The sequence below is a fragment of the Ranitomeya variabilis genome, chromosome 4 (assembly GCF_051348905.1).
Source record: "Ranitomeya variabilis isolate aRanVar5 chromosome 4, aRanVar5.hap1, whole genome shotgun sequence".
Lineage (NCBI taxonomy): Eukaryota > Metazoa > Chordata > Amphibia > Anura > Dendrobatidae > Ranitomeya > Ranitomeya variabilis.
In genome coordinates, this window is record NC_135235.1 from 443,946,008 (window position 1) to 443,968,634 (window position 22,627).

Genomic DNA, 22,627 nt, shown 5'->3' on the forward strand with positions numbered 1-22,627 from the left:
CGTGCTCGGGAAATCTTGAGTAACGAGTATATTGTAGTTACATTTATAGTGCTAAAAGTTTAAACGTTGGTGCCAAATAGACACATGGGAAGAAAAAGGAAAAAGGGTTTTCTACAGGTTGATAGTATAAACTTGATAATATAACTATTGATGTCTAAATAATACATTTTTTATTTATTTCTAGTTGAAGAAGATGAAAAGGGAAAAAATGATTTAATTCATTAACGTGGCACTCTGAGTTTGGTGCAGCATAAGATTATAATATATTCACGTTCGTTCAAATCCATTTAATCTATATATATATATATATATATATATATATATATATATATATATATATATATATATATATATATATATATATATATGCAGCGCCCCAGAGTCCTGGTCGTTGCAGTATTGTCGCTCCGCCGCTAAGGGGAGTGATGGTACGTCTGATGGCACTAAAGGAGTTCACCTGACCAGGTATCACAGTCACACATTACACTTCACACTCTGGCCACCAGGGGGAGCAAAAGGTTCTATGTATTAGGCCACTCCTCACACTCTGGTAAAACTGGGGGTTGGATAGGAAGTTAGAGAGAAGCTGACTGGGTTTTGCCCAGGTAACATCTAGTGAGAGAAGAGGTTGCTTGGAAGGACTCAGGGAGGTCCCTGTCAGGGGTGGGATCCTGACAGTGGCCTAGCACAACACAGATCGTTACGGAGCCGTGCCTGCACCTCATTGCGGCGGCATCTTAAGAAAGGACACGAAGCGAAGTATATTGTGGAGAAGTGAGAAACGAGATCACAGCACAAAGGCAATAGAACCAGAAGGAGTCGTGCCCCGAGATCGGCAACATCCTTCTGAGGCGCGTAGCCGGCGGCCGTAACGCCGACGAAGTAATAGACTCTATGCATTACTTTGAACTACGGCAGGACAGTTAACTCTAGGTTGGCTGTCTCACCTTTTCACCTAATGAAGACAACAGAGGCAATTGTGGGAGAGGGGCGTCTCTAGGGTCCCTGTAAAATAACTCCAGGCCTACCCTGTCATACTGGTGCGTCCTATCCATATCTTCTGGGGGACGGAGAGAAAGAACAGAAACATACACGACAGTTGTGAGGACTATCCCGTGGTGCTCAGCAGGGAAGTACTACAACACCCAGGCGCTAGTAGGTAGGCTACTGATTTCCACCTGCAAAGGGAACTCTGGATGTGCCTTCGGACCAGCCGGTCTCAGCCAGCCCTGTTAGCAGTGCTCTGGATTGCTGATGCCGAAGCCTTCAGTAAAAAGGTAAAGAGACTACAACCCTGTGTCCTCGTTATTTACTGCGACCTACACCGTCACCTACATCTTTAATTGGGCGCCCCTTAGCAGGGCCATGGACCGGGTCAGGCCACCGTGACATCCCCAGAACCGAGAGACCCGGTACCGAGTACCCCGCTGCCCTGCGTTTGGGGGCCGCTCCATATATATATATATATATATATATATATATATATATATATACATATATATATATATATATATATATATATATACACAGTATATATGTATATATATATATACAGTATATTTATATATATATATATATATATATGTACTGTTAAAAAAAATAAAGGGAACACTAAATCCCACATCCTAGGTATCACTGATTGAAATATTCCAGTTGTAAATCTTTATTCATTACATAGTGGAATGTGTTGAGAACAATGAAACCTTAAAATTATCAATGTAAATCACTACTAGTATCCCACGGAGGTCTGGAGTTGGAATGATGCTCAAAATCAAAGTGGAAAATGAAGTTGCAGGCTGATTCAACTTCAGTGGAAATGCCTCAAGACAAGGAAATGATGCTAATTAGTGTGTGGCCTCCACGTGCCTATATGACCTCCCTACAATGTCTGGGCATGCTCCTGATGAGGCAGCGGATGGTCTCTTGAGGGAGCTCCTACCAGACCTGGACTAAAGCATCCGCCAACTCCTGGACAGTCTGTGGTGCAACGTGACGTTGGTGGATCGTGCGAGACATGATGTCCCAGATGTGTTCAATCGGATTCAGGTCTCGGGAACGGGCGGGCCAGTCCATAGCTTCAATGCCTTCATCTTGCAGGAACTGCTGACACACTCCAGCCACATTTGGCCTGTCATTGTAGTGCTTTAGGAGGAACCCAGGGCCAACCGCATCAGCATATGGTCTCACAAGGGGTCTGAGGATCTCATCTCGGTACCTAATGGCAGTCAGGCTACCTCTGGAGAGCACATGGAGGGCTGCGTGGAACTCCAAAGAAATGCCACCCCACACCATTACTGACCCACTGCCAAACCGGTCATGCTGAAGGATGTTGCAGGCAGCAGATCGCTATCCACGGCATCTCCAGACTCTGTCATGCCAGTCACATGTGTTCAGTGTGAACCTGCTTTCATCTGTGAAGAGCACAGGGCGCCAGTGGCGAGTTTGCCAATCCTGGTGTTCTGTGGCACATGCCAAGCATCCTGCACAGTGTTGGGCTGTGAGCACAACCCCCACCTGTGGACGTCGGGCACTTAGTCCATCCTCATGGAGTCGGTTTCTAACCGTTTGTGCAGACACATGCACATTTGTGGCCTGCTGGAGGTCATTTTGCAGAGCTCTGGCAGTGCTCCTCCTGTTCCTCTTTGCACAAAGGCTGAGGTAGCAGTCCTGCTGCTGGGTTGTTGCCCTCCTATGGCCCCCTCCATGTCTTCTGGTGTACTGGCCTGTCTCCTGGTAGCACCTCCAGCCTCTGCACACTACACTGACAGAAACAGCAAACCTTCTTGCCACAGCTCACATGGATGTGCCATCCTGGATGAGCTGCACTACCTGAGCCACTTGTGTGGGTTGTAGAGTCTGTCTCATGCTACTACAAGTGTGAAAGCACAACCAACATTCAAAAGTGACCAAAACATCAGTTAGAAAGCATTGGTACTGAGATGTGGTCTGTGGTCCCCACCTGCAGAACCACTCCTTTATTGAAAGTGTCTTGATAATTGCCAATAATTTCCATCTGTTGTCTATTCCATTTGCATAACAGCATATGAAATTGATTGTCAAACAGTGTTGCTTCCTAAGTGGACTGTTTGATTTCACAGAAGTTTGATTTACTTGGAGTTATATTCTGTTGTTTAAGCGTTCCCTTTATTTTTTGAGCAGTGTATATATATAATATTTAAATGCATTTTTTTCTCATTTTATGATAATGTCCTGAGGAAGAAGTCTATAGTACTTCAAAACGCTTTGACTAAATAAAGAAAAATCGCATGTACTTTCAGTCTGGATTTAGATTTATTATATGGGACACCAGAAGCGCAGATTATCTGCAAATCCTCCTTATCTGTGTTTTCCCAATCTGATGATAACCCGTTGGACCTGCAGCAGCTGGATGTAAAAGTGATTGAAATGTTGTGCACAGACAACTAAATCAGGCTAATCTAACCTTATTTAAACACCTTTATCTCTTTCGGATTAAATCCTATTGCACTGTCTTTTGCCTTCTAGTTTTATTGTGCATCTTGTTAGTACAGCGGTTTCTGAAAACATACCCAGATTTGCCAGAGCTTCTAGTCAAGGTATGCCACGTAAGCCCCCATTTCCTTAAGTTGGCTACAGCTGCTGCCGCTCTGACAGTGCTTCAGCAATGCCTACAAGTGCCAGCTCACCAACTGGAGTGCGACGTCACCACGCACTGGAACTCCACACTGCACATGCTGGCAAGGCTTTGTGAGCAGAAGAGGCCAATGGTTAAGCACCAGCTCCAATACACCCATCGGCATTCTCGTCAGCCTCCACATATAACAAGTGAAGAGTGGGCATGGATGTCTGACATTTATGTGGTTTTCCAAGACTTTGAGGAGTCTGCAAAGATGGTGAGCAGCGATGACGTCATAGTCAGTGCAACTATCCCTCTTCTGTGCCTACTTCAACAGTCGCTGCTCACAATTAAATATGAAGCTTTGCATGTGGAGCAGCTGGGGATGGAGGAAAACAACACAGAAAGATTGCAACCAGCCGAGCCTCATCTCATCCATTCAGCGCAGATTAGGTATCAATGAAATGGTGGACACTGCGGTAGAGGAAGAGGAGGAAAAGGAGCTGGTGGTTAGCTCAACAGAGGCTATTAGCCACACAACCTTCGTCCCGTCTCTCCTACATGGATGGGCTGAGGATGGGAATGAGGGGAAAAAGAGATAGGAGGAGATGGAGAGTCGTCATCATGGTGGAGACAGGGAAGTGTTGGCTTTCTGGAGCTTGGCACATATGGCCGGCTTTATGTACAGTTACATTTCTGGTGACTCTCGCGTTACATTCATCTTGGCCAAAAAAGAATACTGGTTGTACACCCTGCTAGACCCATGCTACATGGAGAAATTTGCACCTCTTCTTCCTGAGGTGGAGAGGTCTTCTAAAATGGTGCTATACCAGAAGGCCATTGTGGAAAATATGTTTAAAAAATTTCAGACAACACTAGTGGCAGGGAGCCAGCTTCCTTGCCCAACTAGGGAGAAGAGGCCAGGGAGACACACAGCAGAGACAGGGGTACACTATTAAAGGTATGGGCCAATTTCATGACACCAGCCCAGCACCCAGGGCCTGATGACAGGGTAGTATTTTTGACAAGGAGGGAAAAGCAATACATGGCTGACCAAACCTGCTTTCTCCCTAATTCCGCTGCAACTCACAACTATTGGGTCTTAAAGTTGGACATCCAGCATGAGCTGTCGCATTATGCCTTGGAGGTGTTGTGCTGCCCTGCCGGCAGCGTCTTGTCTGAGCGGGTTTTTAGTGTTGCCTGTGGAAGTCATAACACACAGGCACTTTTATCTGTAAACAGAGAATGTAAACAGGCTCACTCTCATAAAAGAAAAGCCTGGATTAGCCCAACCTTTTCCACACCACCAGATGACAGCAGCACATAAAGTGTTTGTAATATTCAATATTTTATTGAAGCCCACCAGTTGTTGTCTTTCAGGGCTCTATGGATGACCTGCCTCATCATTTCTGTCTGGCTTTGCATTTTCTTCAAAGCCTTTATGACTGTATAAGTATATCAACTACACTACGAAATATTTTCGTTAAAACATTTTTATGAATTCCATGACTCATCCATACAGTTTGACACAGTTATTATTGCATTATGGTGGTTTGTAAAACTTACAAAAAATGTAGAAAAATACTGTATTTCAGGATTGCATTACTCATCCATACAGTATTACGTGCATTCTGTCACATTTGCGTGGTATGTAACAGTACAAAAAAGCGTTTGATAATTTTGCTTGCTTGTTCACATTTCTTACCCATACCACTCAAAAAAAAGTTTAAAAATTATGCTGGTTACATTTTTCAGCCATAAAATGTTACATGGGGGTCAGAGTGTGCCCTGGTCCGCTAGCCAAAACCGCATAGACTAGGGATTATCCCACTGAACGCCTGCTCTCCTTTTACAGCGGGGGTAATACAACTAAGACAACACAGGGTGAGAATAAAACAGTCTGGCAATACTTTATTGAATCACAAAACAGGAAAATAACACTTGGAACAACGCCAGCAAAATACACCAGATGGTGCAAAATTCTAGAGTCTCACCCTTCCGCTGACTTGCTGGGATAAGAGCAGCTGTGACTTCAGATCTACCAGGCCAACTACCCCACATGTGGCTTGCACAGAGAGCACGTAAAAACAAGCTTAGGGAGATAACAGGCCATTGAGGTACAAGAGCAGGTGACCGGAGAGTCACAACCTGGCTTCTACGAACATCTCCATGACAAGGGACCTGTAGGTCCAATTCCTAGCTTTCCCAAATGTATCCATGGGGCTCCCGTGACCAGTGGGTCCAAATCCTGACTACCCAAAATGTATCCATGGTTCAGTGATGGTCAATTGAGCAGATCTGTATTCTTTCAGCCGGGCCGTGGTGCCCCAAGCTGGCAGCCTGTAGAATGTCAGTTTTTACTCCTCTGATTTGCAATTGAACAAGTTAGCTGGTCTGGACAATGTGTAATCAACATATGAGCAAAAATCATGAACCGCATTTCTGTCATCCAGGATAACAGCATAGTATGTTACAAGAAACGTCAACTTAAAAGTCAATATTACAAGCTAATACGAACAAAAGTCTGTGTTTTCTTGACCAACCAGAAAGAAACACATAAATTTAAAAGTCAACATACAGATAACAGTTTATCCCTTCTAGCGTGCTGAAAATAAACGTCTGGTTAATTAAGATAAAATGCTGTGTTGTCACAATGTGTTCTTGGGTACATTTCACTGATACATAACACTCAAAAAAATGTTTAAAATTGAATCTGTATTATATTGCTCATCCATAGAGTGTTACATCTTCTTGGGTACAGTTTGTTGCTATATAATCCTCAAAAAAAATGTTCAAAATTTATAGGTATTTTATTGCTGACCCATACGGTATTACATCTTCTTGAGAATACTTTGTTGCTATTTAACCCCTTTCCAGCGTGGTCCATAATAATACGTTCTTGTGCCTTGGCACTTATGGATGCAGGACAAATTATTACGGCATTTTTTTAATGTGACACTGTGACCACAGTCGCGGTGATTGCATTAAAGTTCTGACACCATCTTACCTCAGGGTAGATGGTGTCGTCATCCTGGGGGATGTCATCGCTCCCCGCAACTCCGATCGCTGTGATTGGCTGTTCAATTCTGAACAGACAATCACAGCATTTCTCAGTGTTTCAGGCAATCAGATTGCCTGAAACACTGATGTCCCAGCCTATGATCATTGCTCTAAGAGCACCGATCATAGGCTGGTGCCTGGCAACGCCAGGTATTGCCTGAACCCGCTCTAATTGGTGTGATTGACGATTACATCGTTCACACCAATCACAGGGCACAGGCTCCATGTGACTGTGCTGTGACTGCCCTGTGACCTGCCTAGGATCAGAACTGTAAGAGCACCGACCCTAGGCTGGTGCTTGGCAATGCCAGCGTCACCTCAGCCAGCTCTGATTGGTGTGATCAATGATGATATCGATTGCACCAATCACAGCACACAGACATGGTGTTACTGCTCTGTGACCCCCCTGCACATCCTCATAGCAGCTGAGAATTTGTACAGGGCAGGCACACAGTCCAATCTGTGCTGTGCTGGGCTTTGTGGAGATACAAAAGCCTGTGACACCACAATTGCACACTTATCCTACTGGTAGAGAAGAGAGAAGAAAGAAGAGAGAAGACAGAAGACATTTGTAAGAATATCCCTGCCTGATCTCTCCTCATCCACCCCAATCCCCCTCTGCACCTTTCCCCCTCCCCCCTCTTTTTACACCCCTCCCTAACTCCCTTTTTTGCAGTCACTTTGTCTGAATGTGTGCCATGCTGGGCATTGTGGTGCCACAGAAGCACTGTGACACCACAATCGCAGCTCCTGAAGAACACAGAAGAAGGAAGAGAGAAGAAGGAAGAAAGAAGAAAGAAGAGAGAAGACAACTGTAAGTTTTTTCATCCCTGCCTGACCTCTCCTCATCCACCCCAATCTCCCCCCCTCTTTTTACCCACCTCCATCACACCCTTTGCACCACCTCCATGCACACATCCAGCAGCCACTGAGCATTGATTAGTGACTCAGTTCACTGATCAGCACTCAAGCTCGCCGTTTTACACTTTTTTTCACTGACTTTTTTTTTCTCCATGGTTTCTGCTTTTTTTCTTTTAATTTTTTATTTAAAAAAAAGTTTACACCAAGCACTCTCTCACACACACAACTGAATAAATTGCTAACACAAACACCACATACATACAGAATAAATGTTATCCCGCTCATCCAAAAACCAAAAATGCTATTCATATGCTTTTCTTGCCTCCGACACTTTACTTTTCAGACTCTGATTCCTCCTCCTCTTCCTCCTCAGGTGCTGCTGAACTGCCACGAAGACACCCCAGCACCCCCCCATTACTGACCCCATATGAACCTCGCCCCCAAAAAATTATGAGCCACTGATTCCTGATTTTGTGGTTGACATCACCGGCCTCACAGAAATAGACTTTTTCAAAGTCTTTTTCTCTGAGGATTTTGTTAACCTCACGATGGGCCAAACTAATTTGTATGCTCATCGATTTTTGGCACAAAACCCCGATTCATAATTTTTTAAAACTGGACTCCTGTAGACACAGTTGAGATGATGAAGTTTTGGGGCCTGGTCCTTCATGTGGGGATCTTGAAAAAGCCAGAACTTTGGCAATATTGGAGGGTTGATGTTTTATACAACACTCCAGTGTTCCGAATGGTCATGACCCAGACATGTTTTGAAGCCACACACAAATTCTTGCAATATAATGATAATGCACGGTGTCCTCCCCGAGATAACCTCAACTTTGACCATCTGTTCAAAGTTCGGCCGGTCAATGAACAAATGAACACTTCAACAAAAAGTTTGCTGAAGTGTACATGCTCCAAAGAGACAACTGTATGAGTTTATGAAGGGAAGGACACCCAGATTGAACACCCTGAATGCCCCCGTGTCCTGGGAGTGAGTGGGAAAATTGTACGGGATTTGGTGTACCCACTGCTGGATCAAGGTACCGCAGCCTCCAGTACTGTCCGCAAAAATCAGAGAGGACTCCCGAAAACGCTAATTGGGCAGATGCTTAGAAGGGGTGACAGCAGAGACCAATGTAGCAACCACCTGCTGGTGGTCAAGGACAAGAGGGATGTCTTTTTCTTGACCACCATACATAGTGATGGCAGCACCCTCAGCACTGTGCGAGGTACCTCTACACAGGTCACCAAATCAGACTGTGTACTGGGGTACAATAAAAACATGGGGTGTGTTGATCTCTCTCTGATCAAGTCCTCCCCCATACAGTGCTTTGAGAAAGGCAAGGTGTGGTACAAGAAGCTGGCTGTGCTTATTGTACAGATGGCAACGAACAACGCTTTCCTGATTTTAAAATGTGCAGGCCAGACTGTTACGTTGTACTTTCAGTTCCAGGAGGTAGTGACTGAGGCCTGATATTTGGCAGTCAGGAAGGAGCGGGCCCCAGTACTTCCAGAACTGAAGGAGCTCGTATCGTACCAGGCCAACATTTCTGAGGGAAAGTCCCTCAAAGCGGAAAAAAAGGTAAGTCGCAAAAGATGTGCCGAGTGTGTTACAGAAGGAGAATACACAAGGACACCATTTATCAATGCGACGCCTGCCCCAAAAAACCTGGCCTGTGTATGAAAGATGGCTTCAGACTGTACCACACATCCATGGACTACTAAATTCATTTCTGACTTACACAATTGACGTATGACAACCTGACAAACACTACACAACTGATGTATGACAATCTGACGAACACCACACAACTGACTTATGACAACCTGAAAAACACTACACAACTAATGTATGCCACTACATTATAAAATTCACATACGAAGAAACAGTAGATCAGTTCCAAAAATGGCACATCACGGGCTCTGCAAACGCGACATGACACCCGCACTCCATTCCATCAAAGTCTGCCTTTCAAAACGTCACTACTTCCCTTCTGGGCCCTGGCGTTTGCGCAACCAATAGTTTTCTCCCACAAATGGGGTATCAGATTACTCAGGAGACATTGCACAACAACTTTTGGGGTCCAAATTTTTCTGTTACCCTTGTGAAAATAAAAAATTGGGGCTAAAAGTTCTTTTTTTATGTACTGGCTACAAAGGCAGAGCCTGGAAAGGCAGCAGTAACCAAGCGCACAGTATCAGCTTGAGCCAGATGCTGGGACCGATGTCTCTGCTGAGCAGGCTCCACTGCGGCTGGAAGAGAATAGGAGACCACAGCGGACATGGTTCTAGATTCCCCCTGTGCAGTGGCAGGAACTTGACTCCCAACACAAACCATTTGAAGTTAGGTTAGCATCGTATAACAACATAGTAGTCTGTTAGCTATCAACCTTTCAAACAAACATTTTGTGCCCACCCACACGTGTGTAAGCGCATTTAAAACACCTCAACACTGACACACTTTCATAAGAATATACAATATACAAGTGGCTGACAGCACTCACTTATTGGGGTGCCCGTTCCATATCCAGGGAACCCTCCTGGGTAACGTATATGTTCCAAATCAGAAGAACAGCGCTCCAGCCGGGTGTAATAATCCAATAGAAAAATCTTTATTCGGCCATGATAAAGCAGCAACGTTTCGACCATAATTTGGTCTTTTTCAAGCATTATGGTCGAAACGTTGCTGCTTTATCATGGCTGAATAAAGATTTTTCTATTGGATTATTACACCCGGCTGGAGCACTGTTCTTCTGATTTGGAACACTTTCATAAGAACACAGGTGTTAAATCCAGACTATAATTACCTCAGCTTTCAAAATTATGTTTGCACATGATGTCAAGAAACAATAGAGTAGCTGCCGTGATCAGCAACTTCGTGAAGAGAGCACCAGCAGTGTGTAAGAAGTAGGTCGTCGGCACCACCCAAAAAAAGGCCATGTATAAATATGGAGTGACTTACATTCCTGTTCGCAGTGATGAATCTGCATCTATGAGTGCCAACCTTTTGCACTCTTTTGTCTTGTCTGCTGTGATGTTAGTAATTCATGATGCCATCCACTAAATATTGTTTTCCACTGCAGATGCGAATCCAACCTATGAAAGTGGGAGACGGCCTTAAAATCCAATGAACTGGTTGATCTAGTTTGGGATTTGGAGAAGAAGGACGAACTTTCACCATCACCAGCAGAAGGATGGGCCCGGAAAAAGCAGCAGCTCAACACTGATGCTAAATACATCCCTGCAAGCTATTGTCACGGGAGTACTGGGTAGACTAAGGCTGGTTACCCGGGCCCCTGCGATTTCCCTTAGGCTAGGGAAACCCTGTCTGTCCCTTTCCCAGAAGTTACACTAAAGGTGTGCATGTCTGGGCCGCCAGGCCTGACCCTGTCTCCTGTTTCAGCCCTAAGCTGAGACCACCACCCGCCACCCAGTGAAGAGACCACACACCAATCCCCACAGAAAGCACAGACAGGGAAAACTGAAAAACGCACCACGCCACAGACATACAGGAATACACTATAATGTGCACAGGGCAAAACAAATACAAATATAGGAAGGAGGAATATGACAAAGGATAATACACCACCAGATACGATATTCCTCCAACAAGACCACCACTCCAGACCGGAATCACTAGGCACAAAGCACAAGCTATAATCGGCGACGCCCAAAGTCCAGCGTGACTATTTAAAGGCCATGGGGGTGACCCAGCCTCCAACCTGATTACCAGCTAGATTAACCCCGAGCAAGCTGGATAAAAACTAGCCGACGCCACTGAGCGTATAGTGGATGTAAGTGGAATTACTGCTGTCTGTCAGATGCCCTAGTGTGAACAGTGTCCGACATGACAGCTATATGCATCCTCAGAAGAGCCAGGCACAGAAGGAACCTCCCCACCATCAGTACCATGCATGTGATAAATAGTGGGGTGCTTAACTATCTGGCTCACACTGTTAATGATGATGATGAGGAGGAAAGAGGCCTTTGCTTTGTAGCCTTGCATGCTACTTATGGCCTTCAGGCTGCGAGCAAGGGCCGTGGTCCAAATTGTGTTAGATGCCTGCACCTCCCCAAATAACCCCCATGAGTTATCTAACTAAATTGAAAGGTGGCAGTAGTTTAGGGCCAATCAGTGCCATATGCCTGAAGTCGAAGAACCACAGGCACCTGCCTTACCACCACCACTTCCCCCCCAACAACCACTAGCACAACCACCACCACCAAAAGTGCAAAGCCAGCTGCATTGTAAAGCCACACATTATGGGCATCTGAGTGGGCAAAGTCATGGCGACAGGTCCTTACCCGGCCCTGATACATATCACTACAGTGTGGGCTAAAGGCAGCACCCTTGGGCCAGCTATAGCCAGGTTGTGGCAACATATTATGACACAAGTGACCAAGTCTATGGGCCCCCACAGCCTAATAACCCGTCGTTGTAGCATGTTCCCTTTACCTCTTCCTTTCTTTCGCCAACTCAACCAACATCATACTTTAACCAATCGTGGCCCTCACCCTCTTCACAACCTCTAATATTTTTTCATGTTATTTTTGTTTGTTTTTCCTAAAAATGAAAAAAGGAGCATCCATATGCCAAAAATATGGTGCCTTTTGGCATTTATTTTTTTTATAAATAAATTAAAATTAAACTGAATTATGCCTCATTCTTTGTTTTCTGTGCACATTATATGCTGTAAACATATACAGTATCTAAAAAAAAAGGTTTAGAAGACAACAAAATCTATAATGTCAAACAACATAGAAGTCTTGCTAGGGAATACTTCCCTCTGGTGTTAACAAATATGTAGCAAAGATGTCCCATCCTTTAGCTGCGGAAGGTTCTAGCTGTGTTGTTGGAAGAGGTGGAGGTGGTCCAGGATTGGGTCTGTGCTAGTCATCAGGAGACACATCCTCCAGACACTAGTGGATCCTGGTATAGCTGTGGAAGATCACGTATGCCTTCACTACTGACTTTGCATTTTCCTCACTTAATTGGAGGGCTAACATAAGCACCCTTTATTTACCACACAACATTCCCAAGGCACATTTGACCACTCTCCATGCACATGACAAACGCTGATTAAAACACGTCAACGGTGATCCAGAGCACATCATAAAAAGGGACTCATAACATGCCGCTATAATTGGAAGACATCATCTGCAACCAAGACATACGGCGCTGGATCTAATGTGGAGCCAGGTGTGGCCCGTGGAGGTAAGACACCTATTCCTTGTTCGAAAGCTGCTGAACCATTATGGAAGAATTGAAGATTTGGGAATCTCCAGGTCTCTCTAGGCCTAAATATCCACAACTACAAAACTGAATGTTGTGTCAACCAAGCCCAACAGTACAATGTATATATTATTAGCCTCATAGAGGTCCAGTTAGGAGAAAAGGTCTCTTCTGTTAGAGATACTGCGAAAACTGCTCTGAGTAGGTGACTACTAAAGTACTGGCATAATATTGTCATTTTATTGCTTTATGCATAGAAAAGGTCATGAAAGCTGTGCAGTGATTGGTTGGCTGCAATGGAGCGCACAGAGGGTTTATTTAGACAGTTCAGTAAATCTCCTCCATAGTTTTTTAAGGAAAAATATAGTGTTTTTAAAGCTTTTTTTCACCTTACCAACTGTTATTCATACTGTATGTTTGGCTGTAAATCAATAGGAAAATGTGAAAAACATTATAAGCCGATCAGGTTTTGTGGAATTTCTTTCCAACTTTTGGATGTATTTTTTTTTCTCTTTAGCATTTTTTACATGTACAGTATACTGTAAGGAAAAACATATATATCTCAGTGAAAATAACCTGGCAAAAAACTATTTGTGAAGGAAGCCTTAGGGTATATCCCCCTTCACTGTGATCTGTTCCCAAATTTTAAACATGCAGAAGGAAAGGCAGATGCTAAATATGTTTCCTCATAACAGGAATAGTAGGAGCACAAGACTGAACTCAGTGCTGTAGTGTACACTGACACCTGAGCATTAGCCTGTGGCTAGGAAGAAGTCCGCTCTGCATTGAACAGAGCAGCGGAGCAAGGAGGGGAGGGTGAGATGTGCAGACTGTCAAGGAAAGAGAGGAACATTTAATGTGTCTTCTGTGCCCCCGGCAGGAGATGTCCACATGAGGGATAAAAGAAGAGGCAGAAATGGTAGAGAAAGAGTACGCTGCATATACACATCACACACTTCATTATATGGCCATTTACCGAAGGCCGGGCCACCCGCTCTCTGGAATGAGCGTTCCCGTCACACCGATTTCTAAGGAATGGCTTCATAGATGAGGAGGCTATCCTAGCGTGCACATCTTATTAGTTATTACACAACCACATTTCTTGCAGAATTCAGGAAATGTTTCTCATATTTATCCCTCAATGAACCCCGACGAGTCATTTCATTAGCTTCAAATTATTTTGCTTTCATTATATCACTAGGTTCTCTATCTGTGATACATGCATGATGGTTCCTTGAGCACTGAAGCTGTGAAACATTGGTCCATAACATAACAGAGGTTCTCCATATGTGGTACATTTGCCTCCTGGGGTACGTGCCATATTTCTAGGTGTTACAATGGTACTTGTGTGGGAAACATTGAGAAACCATAATCTAGAACATTTGGAAGGGAATACATATGTGGAAAGTGATTCCCCCTAGTGGCAATTATACACAGCTAAATTTTTATCATGTAAAGGTCAGATTGAATTAGAAAAACTCTTCTGGAAGGGTTTTTGGAGGCTACAATATTGACTATGCTGGGGGTAAAAACGAGGCCATTTTGGTTGTACATAGGCAAGTTATTTTTATACAGTACAATGGCATTATTTACACTATGGAAGAATAATTTACATTTCATATTAACGTTACTCATTCCATTTATAATGAGACCAGGCATTGAAAATGTCAAGAGTAGAAATTTGTATTAACCAGATCACACTTTTCTAAACCCCGTGACCATTTTACAAGGGTTAAAATTATTAGGATTGGATGCAAGTATAGCAGTGACAAGCCAATTGGTTTTATTTGGGGCTTTTTTGCTGTATTTTTTCTGGCTCTAAATATACACAAAAAAAATTAATGGCTCAGTGGTTAGCACTGTTGCTTTAGTTCGGTGAAGTCCTTAATTCAAATCCCACAAAGGGCAAAATCTGAAAGGAGTTTGTATGTTCTCCCTTATGTTTGGGTGGGTTTCCTTCTGGTACGCCAGTTTCTTTTGGCTTTAAAAAAAAATTATGGGCTACCTATCACACAACGCAGGAAACACACTGTTTGTGACACACTTGCTTTGGTGTCAGGATTTTGGTTCAATAACAAAATTAGCACTGAGAGGTTTAATACTGCCATCCTTGTTTGCAATGTGTGAAGAAAAAAAAAATACTGCTATTAATGTGCTGGTACTGCAGTATATCACAGATAAATCAACTCACAGTCACAATGAGTGACTATACAGCTACAGGATCTCCCTATATGACTTGAATCTTTGAATCACAGACTGAGACTACCACTACCATTTTCAATGTGATTTAGCAATGAAGTAGCGCATAACAATCAGATATTTCCTTTTTCTATTCCTGTATGGAATAAGCTGTGACCTTGACCTCCTATTCTTATGATGGAAAAGAGTAAAATGTCGTTGCTCTCATGCTTTATATTGAGTGTAATATTCCACCCTAATTGGATGGTTTTGATAGACTCTCTGATGTGATTGTTGCAAGGCATTATGGGAAAGCACCTGTGGCCATACCTTAAATCATTATCACATTCACAGAGTCTTCAGCACAGTGTGAAATGACGTTGGACATTCTAGAGTTCGAATTCAGGAGACCTGAGAATTTGAGCAAACTCGACTTACAGTCTATCCTATGTGCATCAATTGGCTCACTCCTATCAGGAAGCCCAAACTGTCACCAAATATGTACATTATTCCAATTGTGTTTCACATTTTCATATAAGCCACTTCTGCAAAAACATCTGGGTGTGTAAAACCACCCTAAATAAAGACTTGTGCAGATGGTGGTATTTTAGCTCCAAGTGCGATTTGACAAAACATCGGATCATACATGGACCAATGTTATTCTATGGAGCTGTGCACTTGTCCGATTTTTTCCTCGGACCTTCTCTGTAGGAGAAAAAAAATCGCAGAATGTACGATTTGAATCCAAGTGCTGTCTGATTTTCATGGACTCAAACAAAAAAGGCAGCACTCTGTAGCGCCATAGCATGCAAATATGAAATATGAAAATTTAATTGCATTACTGCATTACAAGTATGAAAAATTGAGAAAGCTTAGCACATAAATTGGACAATTCATGTGTACCTGGAAGCCACGTTAAGGCGTTTCCCATTTCCAGGACCTAGCAATGCCTTTCCTCTCTTAGAATAAAGTCTTCATCTGTATGGGAATCCTCTGTTAGACTACAATCTATCTCTCTGTGGAGGGGTAGTGGTTCTGCTGGGATTAAAAACACCTGTGGCTAAAAGGCGGAGTGCTCAGTCAGAAGGCTAAGGAATTTATGGACTGACAGAATGAAGAAGATGGAGTACATTTTTTTCCATCTTCTCATCATCGAAAATCGGATCACACTCTGATCATACTTTGATCAAACTCTGATCAAAGTTTGATCAAGTTGTGATTAGTAGCATGATCATCCCAATTCTCTTGGAAGAGAGAAAATGCGGTGCTGTGACCCTAGCCATAAGCTTAGTCATTGTATAAGGGAAATTTATGCATTAACTTCTCACAGAAAGATTTTTTTTTGTCACTTAGGCGTATTCCCGATGGTCACTATATGCTCTGAAAAATCTTACTGTGAAAATCTCACAGCTTCAAGCTGCTATATTTAATACCTGACCTGTTACACTGTTTGATTCCTACATTCCTTTTTTTTTAATAAAAGAACTTTAATAAAAATACAATAAACCAGAAATCTTATGGAATAGAACGTCGGCTGTTCCCACAAAAATTGGTGTTTTCAGATATCTTATATCTCAAGTATATGGCCAGCTTCTTAGCATCTTTGTAGTAGCTAGATATTGTGCTGAAAAAATACAATAAGTTCAATATTTCCAATCAACAAACACTAATGGAAACTAAAAATAGAAGTCGCAATTGTTTGGAAATGATTGCATTTTGTGGTTAATGTATTTATCGGAATTATCCAGTGGACTGCAGATCCCTGGTCACTCTCGCTAATACATCAATAACCAATATTCCTGCAGTGTTAATACGTATACTATAGTGTTATTGATAGGGAAATGATGAGGATATATAATAGGAGGTGTCTGTGCAGTTTAATTAATGTTAGCGGCAAAAATAGAATATCAATATTTCCTATGCAGTACTTGAGCTGGAGCAACTCTATGGTTACTTATTAGAAGCTGATTAAATCGGACTGGTCCAGATGACAAGAAATAATTCACATCCTTATATCACTGCGCATTTTCAGACTTGTGTAATGAAGTGTTAGTAGAAAACATCTGGAGCAAATCTATTTATTTATAAAGGCCAAAAAGGATTTGTTGTTGTAACCTATTTCAAATAAAGTACCTGAAAGTGGGATTTTATTTCCATTTATTTAAGCTCATGTTCTTTGTTGTGTGAAACTAAGCATAGGTAGAGATGGATATGTTCACTTGTTACTCAATTTATGTAATAAATCTTAAATTGTTGTTTTTCCAATGAAATTAGAACATAATCCCTTCCTGAAAGCAATTTTGCTTTTTATCGCCTTCAGTTTTTCATAGCTGCCTTTCAACATCTTTTATTTTTTCAATGACATCGTCATAGGAGGTTTTTTGACTGTACAACTTAAACTTAATTTACCCCAAATTTGGCTTATTTATCAAAGCTCTTTTACCTGATGTCATACTGCATAGAGGCGGTCATACAAGCAAGAGGAGGTGGCGCTGAGCAGTGAATAGAGCTGGAGTGACAGAAGCTGAATTTTCCCAAAAAATTTGACTCGCAGAAGATAAATTTGCACTCATCTCAATACTGGAAACCTTGTAATTGACCATAAAATGCATGTGGGGAAAGGAGAGACTCCGCTGACCATAAGAGTTTACAATTTTATAGGTGAGAGAGAGGGGACTGCACTGTTCATAAGAGCTTACACTTTACAGGAAAGAGAGAGAGAAACCCACTGACCATGAGATGACACTCTACAAGAGAGAGAGAAGAACCCACTGAACATAAGAACTAATGTTTTACAGGCAAGGGAGAGAGGACCCTGCTAACTATAAGACCATACACTTTACAGGCAAGAGAGAGGACACCACTGACCGATAAAGCTTACATACTACAGAAGAGAGAGAGGACCCTGCTGACCATAAGATCATACACTTTACAGGCAAGAGAGAGAGGACACCACTAGTCATAAGATCATACACTTTACAGGCAAGAGAGAGGACACCACTGACCAATAAAGCTTACATACTACAGAAGAGAGAGAGGACCCTGCTGACTATCAGACCATGCACTTTACAAGCAAGAGAGAGGACACCACTCACCGATAAAGCTTACATACTACAGAAGAGAGAGAGGACCCTGCTGACCATAAGATCATACACTTTACAGGCAAGAGAGAGAGGACACCACAAGTCATAAGATCATACACTTTACAGGCAAGAGAGAGGACACCACTGACTGATAAAGCTTACATACTACAGAAGAGAGAGAGGACCCTGCTGACCATAAGATCATACACTTTACAGGTAAGAGAGAGGACACCACTGACCGATAAAGCTTACATACTACAGAAGAGAGAGAGGACCCTGCTGACCATAAGATCATACACTTTACAGGCAAGAGAGAGAGGACACCACAAGTCATAAGATCATACACTTTACAGGCAAGAGAGAGGACACCACTGACCGATAAAGCTTACATACTACAGAAGAGAGAGAGGACCCTGCTGACCATAAGATCATACACTTTACAGGCAAGAGAGAGAGGACACCATTGATCAATAAAGCTTACATACTACAGAAGAGAGAGAGGACCCTGCTGACTATCAGACCATACACTTTACTGGCAAGAGAGAGGACACCACTGACCATTAAAAGGAACCTGTCACCAGTTTTGTGAAATATCAGCTAAAAATATCACCTTATTCAACGTCTGTCATGCATTTCCTACATCCTTATATAACCCCCTAACTCCCCTTGTATATTCCCGAAAACCTTTTTTAATTTCTCCAGCGCTGTATGGTAATCTTCTCAATCCGGTCCGATGGGTGTGGTTTTGGGCCTCTACATTCCTCCCTCTGGCTTCTTCTCACCATCCTCCTGACATGGATAACGATCCACATCGCCATGCAACATATCGCGCCTGCTCAGAAATATTGCATTTTGCGACTGCACAATATGCTTTGCCCAACTGCGGGCCAAGTCGAAAAACAGAAGTGCGCATGTGCTGGTAAATGTAGTTCCAGTATATGAGCCGGAAGTATGCGTGTCTGCGCATGACACTTCTGTTTTTCGTCTTTGCAAAGCATACAGCGCAGTCGTAAAATGCAATATTTCTGAGCAAGCGTGAGATGTCGCACAGCGCAAGAGGCATCATCCATGAAGTAGGACGGTAAGCAACAGCTGATGGGAGTGATGTAGAGGCCCGGAACCACAACCATCAGACCAGACTGAGAAGAGTACCATACAGCACGGGATAAATTAAAAAGATTTTTCAGGAGTATACAAGGGGAGTCAGGAGGTTATAAAAGGATATAGGGAATGCATAGCAGACACTGAATAAGGTGATATTTTTAGCTGCTATGTCACAAAACTGGTGACAGGATCTCTTTAAAGCCTACACACTACAGAAGTGAGAGAAGACCTGCTGACCATAAGAGCTTATGTAGGGAAGCGAACCAAGCTAGCGGTCTCTCCTGTGTGTCTGGGCTGGAACCGTCGGGGCTGTCACCAGTGTTTCAGGGGGAAGAGATTGCTGAGCGGAGCAGTTCAGGACACCTGACTGATGGGGGCGGGTGAGACATAAATAGCAGTTTGAGAGGGAAGATGAGGCACTTGGCGGGGAACGAGCTTGTGAGTAGTGAGACAGTTGTCTCCTTCTCCACGGACCCACACCCGCTAGCTGTGCCTATTCCCCCAGCTAGCCAGACTGCGACACATCCTACCCTCAGCTCAGAGAGACTTCGGCTCCGGGTAGTGACCAGGACAGAGTAAGTACCTTGGCTCCGCTCACCATCACGGAGGCACCGCTTAGTCCTATCCTTGCGGTACCTGCTAAGGACCGGCCCGTGCCTGTGTCCGCTGGACTGTGTGCTTCTACCACGGCCTTGCTTACTGAACTTTATGCCTCTTCTTCTGTGCCGCCGACCATCATCTCTACTCCACCGTGAGCAGGGATCAGGAGATCACGTGCTGAAGATCCCGGAGGATTCGTCATTGCAAGTAGAAAGTGCATCGCTCAACTGCGGGAATGGATCAGAGACATCTCGCACTGCCGCCGAGGGATCTTCCTGCCACCTTCCTCCAGCGCACAGAGACTGATAAGTTAACCTTTTAATTTCTTCTGCATTTGACTTTCTCCCATCCTCAAGTTCACATCCGTTACCCAACTGCTTGTACCATTACTGTTTATATATATAAAGAACCTGGAAACCTAGCTCTTCCTCCTGTGTGTCACTGCATCCTACGCGCCGGCTAGCATCCTACACTTACACTCTACAGAAGAGAGAGACTGAACCAGCAACTCTGGAGATGGAAAATTACTCTGCTGTACAAACTGTGCTCCACTCGGAACTGCTGATTTCTGATAGTCCAGGTACTGACCATCACTGTACAATGTAGGATTATCCGCAAGATGTCAAACCTGCAGGGCATTATGGGGAGTCCTGCGCAGCCATGCAAACAAAACATTAACCTGCTCGCCGATGTTTCAGCATTGCCGGAAATGGTGCTTGGGCAAGATTGCTTTTGCGAACAGCAAGCAGAATCTCAAAATGTTCGAATTTGCTTGAAAACACAAATTTCTAAAATTTTACTCAAATTTCATCCTCTGCAATTTGATCTACTCATGTCTATTTGCTTTGTGCTGTTCCTCCTGAATATTTATGAATTATTGACAAATGGGTTTTACCTTTCATCTTGTGAAAGGTCTATGTCCTTACGCAGTTTGGCGCAGTTCTCACTGATTAGACAGGATGATTTACACTTTGCTTTAATATACAGTGTGTCCAATCATTGTAAGCCAAAACTGCAGATGTTTCATCACACATTGCAACAGTTTTCTCATGAAGTTTGTGTTTTTAAACTCTTCATAACGAGGTGATTTTCTGTTTTTGCGCCTCTGGTTTTACTTTCCTATTTCCAAGAGCAATAATAATTTGTTCATTTTTCTGATATCATAGTCATTTCAGGGCTTATTTTTTACAAAACGAGGTGAAGTATTGAAAGACACCATTCATTTTATCATTAAATGTAAGGGAAAATGGGCAAAAAAAATTGAAGCGCAGTGAACTGGTGAAAAAAAATCAATTCTACCATTTTTTGAGGGTTTTTGTTTTTACAGTATTAATTGTTTGATAACAATGACCTGGCAATATGATTCTCCATGTCATTACAATTTGGGTGCTGTCAGACTGTCGCATTACTCACGCAAGGATTGCATCACAATCCTTAGACTCTCCTGACCTGAGCATTACAGCTGCATAGAAATACATATACAGTAGTTTGTTTGCTTGTTTTTTTTATTTAAGTGGTGTCAAAAAAATTAGATTCTTGTGAAAGAAAAAAAAATGTTTAGTGTCACCAATTTCTTAGATTCATAACCTGACATTCTGATGTTTTTACTGGTACTAGTTCTGGGTAGATATATTTTGGTCACTTTTCATTGTAGTATTTTTTTAGAAATGTGTGACAATCAAAAAACGCACTTCCTGCATTTTGAGTTTTCTCTCATCATGACTTAATTTACTGTTCAGGTTAATTAATCTCATATATTAACCCCTTTACCCCCAAGGGTGGTTTGCACGTTAATGACCGGGCCAATTTTTACAATTCTGACCACTGTCCCTTTATGAGATTATAACTCTGGAACGCTTCAACGGATCTTGGCGATTCTGACATCGTTTTCTCGTGACATACTTTACTTCATGATAGTGGTAACATTTCTTGGGTATAACTTGCGTTTATTTGTGAAAAAAACAGAAATTTGGAGAAAATTTTGAAAATTTCACAATTTTCCAACTTTGAATTTTTATGCCCTTAAATCACAGAGATATGTCACACAAAATACTTAATAGGAAACATTTCCCACATGTCTACTTTACATCAGCACAATTTAGGAACCAAAATTATTTTTTTTAGGGAGTTATAAGGGTTAAAATTTGACCAGCAATTTCTCATTTTTACAACACCATTTTTTTTTAGGGACCACATCTCATTTGAAGTCATTTTGAGGGGTCTATATGATAGAAAATACCCAATTGTGACACCATTCTAAAAACTGCACCCCTCAAGGTGCTCAAAACCACATTCAAGAAGTTTATTAACCCTTCAGGTGTTTCACAGGAATTTTTGGAATGTTTAAATAAAAATTAACATTTAACTTTTTTTTACACAAAATTTATTTCAGCTCCAATTTGTTTTATTTTACCAAGGGTAACAGGAGAAAATGGACCCCAAAAGTTGTTGAACAATTTGTGCTGCGTACGCCGATACCCCATATGTGGGGGTAAACCACTGTTTGGGCGCATGGCAGAGCTCGGAAGGGAAGGAGCGCCATTTGACTTTTCAATGCAAAATTGACTGGAATTGAGATGGAACGCCATGTTGCGTTTGGAGAGCCCCTGATGTGCCTAAACATTGAAACCCCCCACAAGTGACACCATTTTGGAAAGTAGACCCCCTAAGGAACTTATCTAGATGTGTGGTGAGCACTTTGACACACCAAGTGCTTCACAGAAGTTTATAATGCAGAGCCGTAAAAATAAAAAATCATATTTTTTCACAAAAATTATATTTTTGCCCCCAATTTTTTATTTTCCCAAGGGTAAGAGAAGAAATTGGACCCCAAAAGTTGTTGTGCAATTTGTCCTGAGTACGCCGATACCCCATATGTGGGGGTAAACCACTGTTTTAGCGCATAGCAGAGCT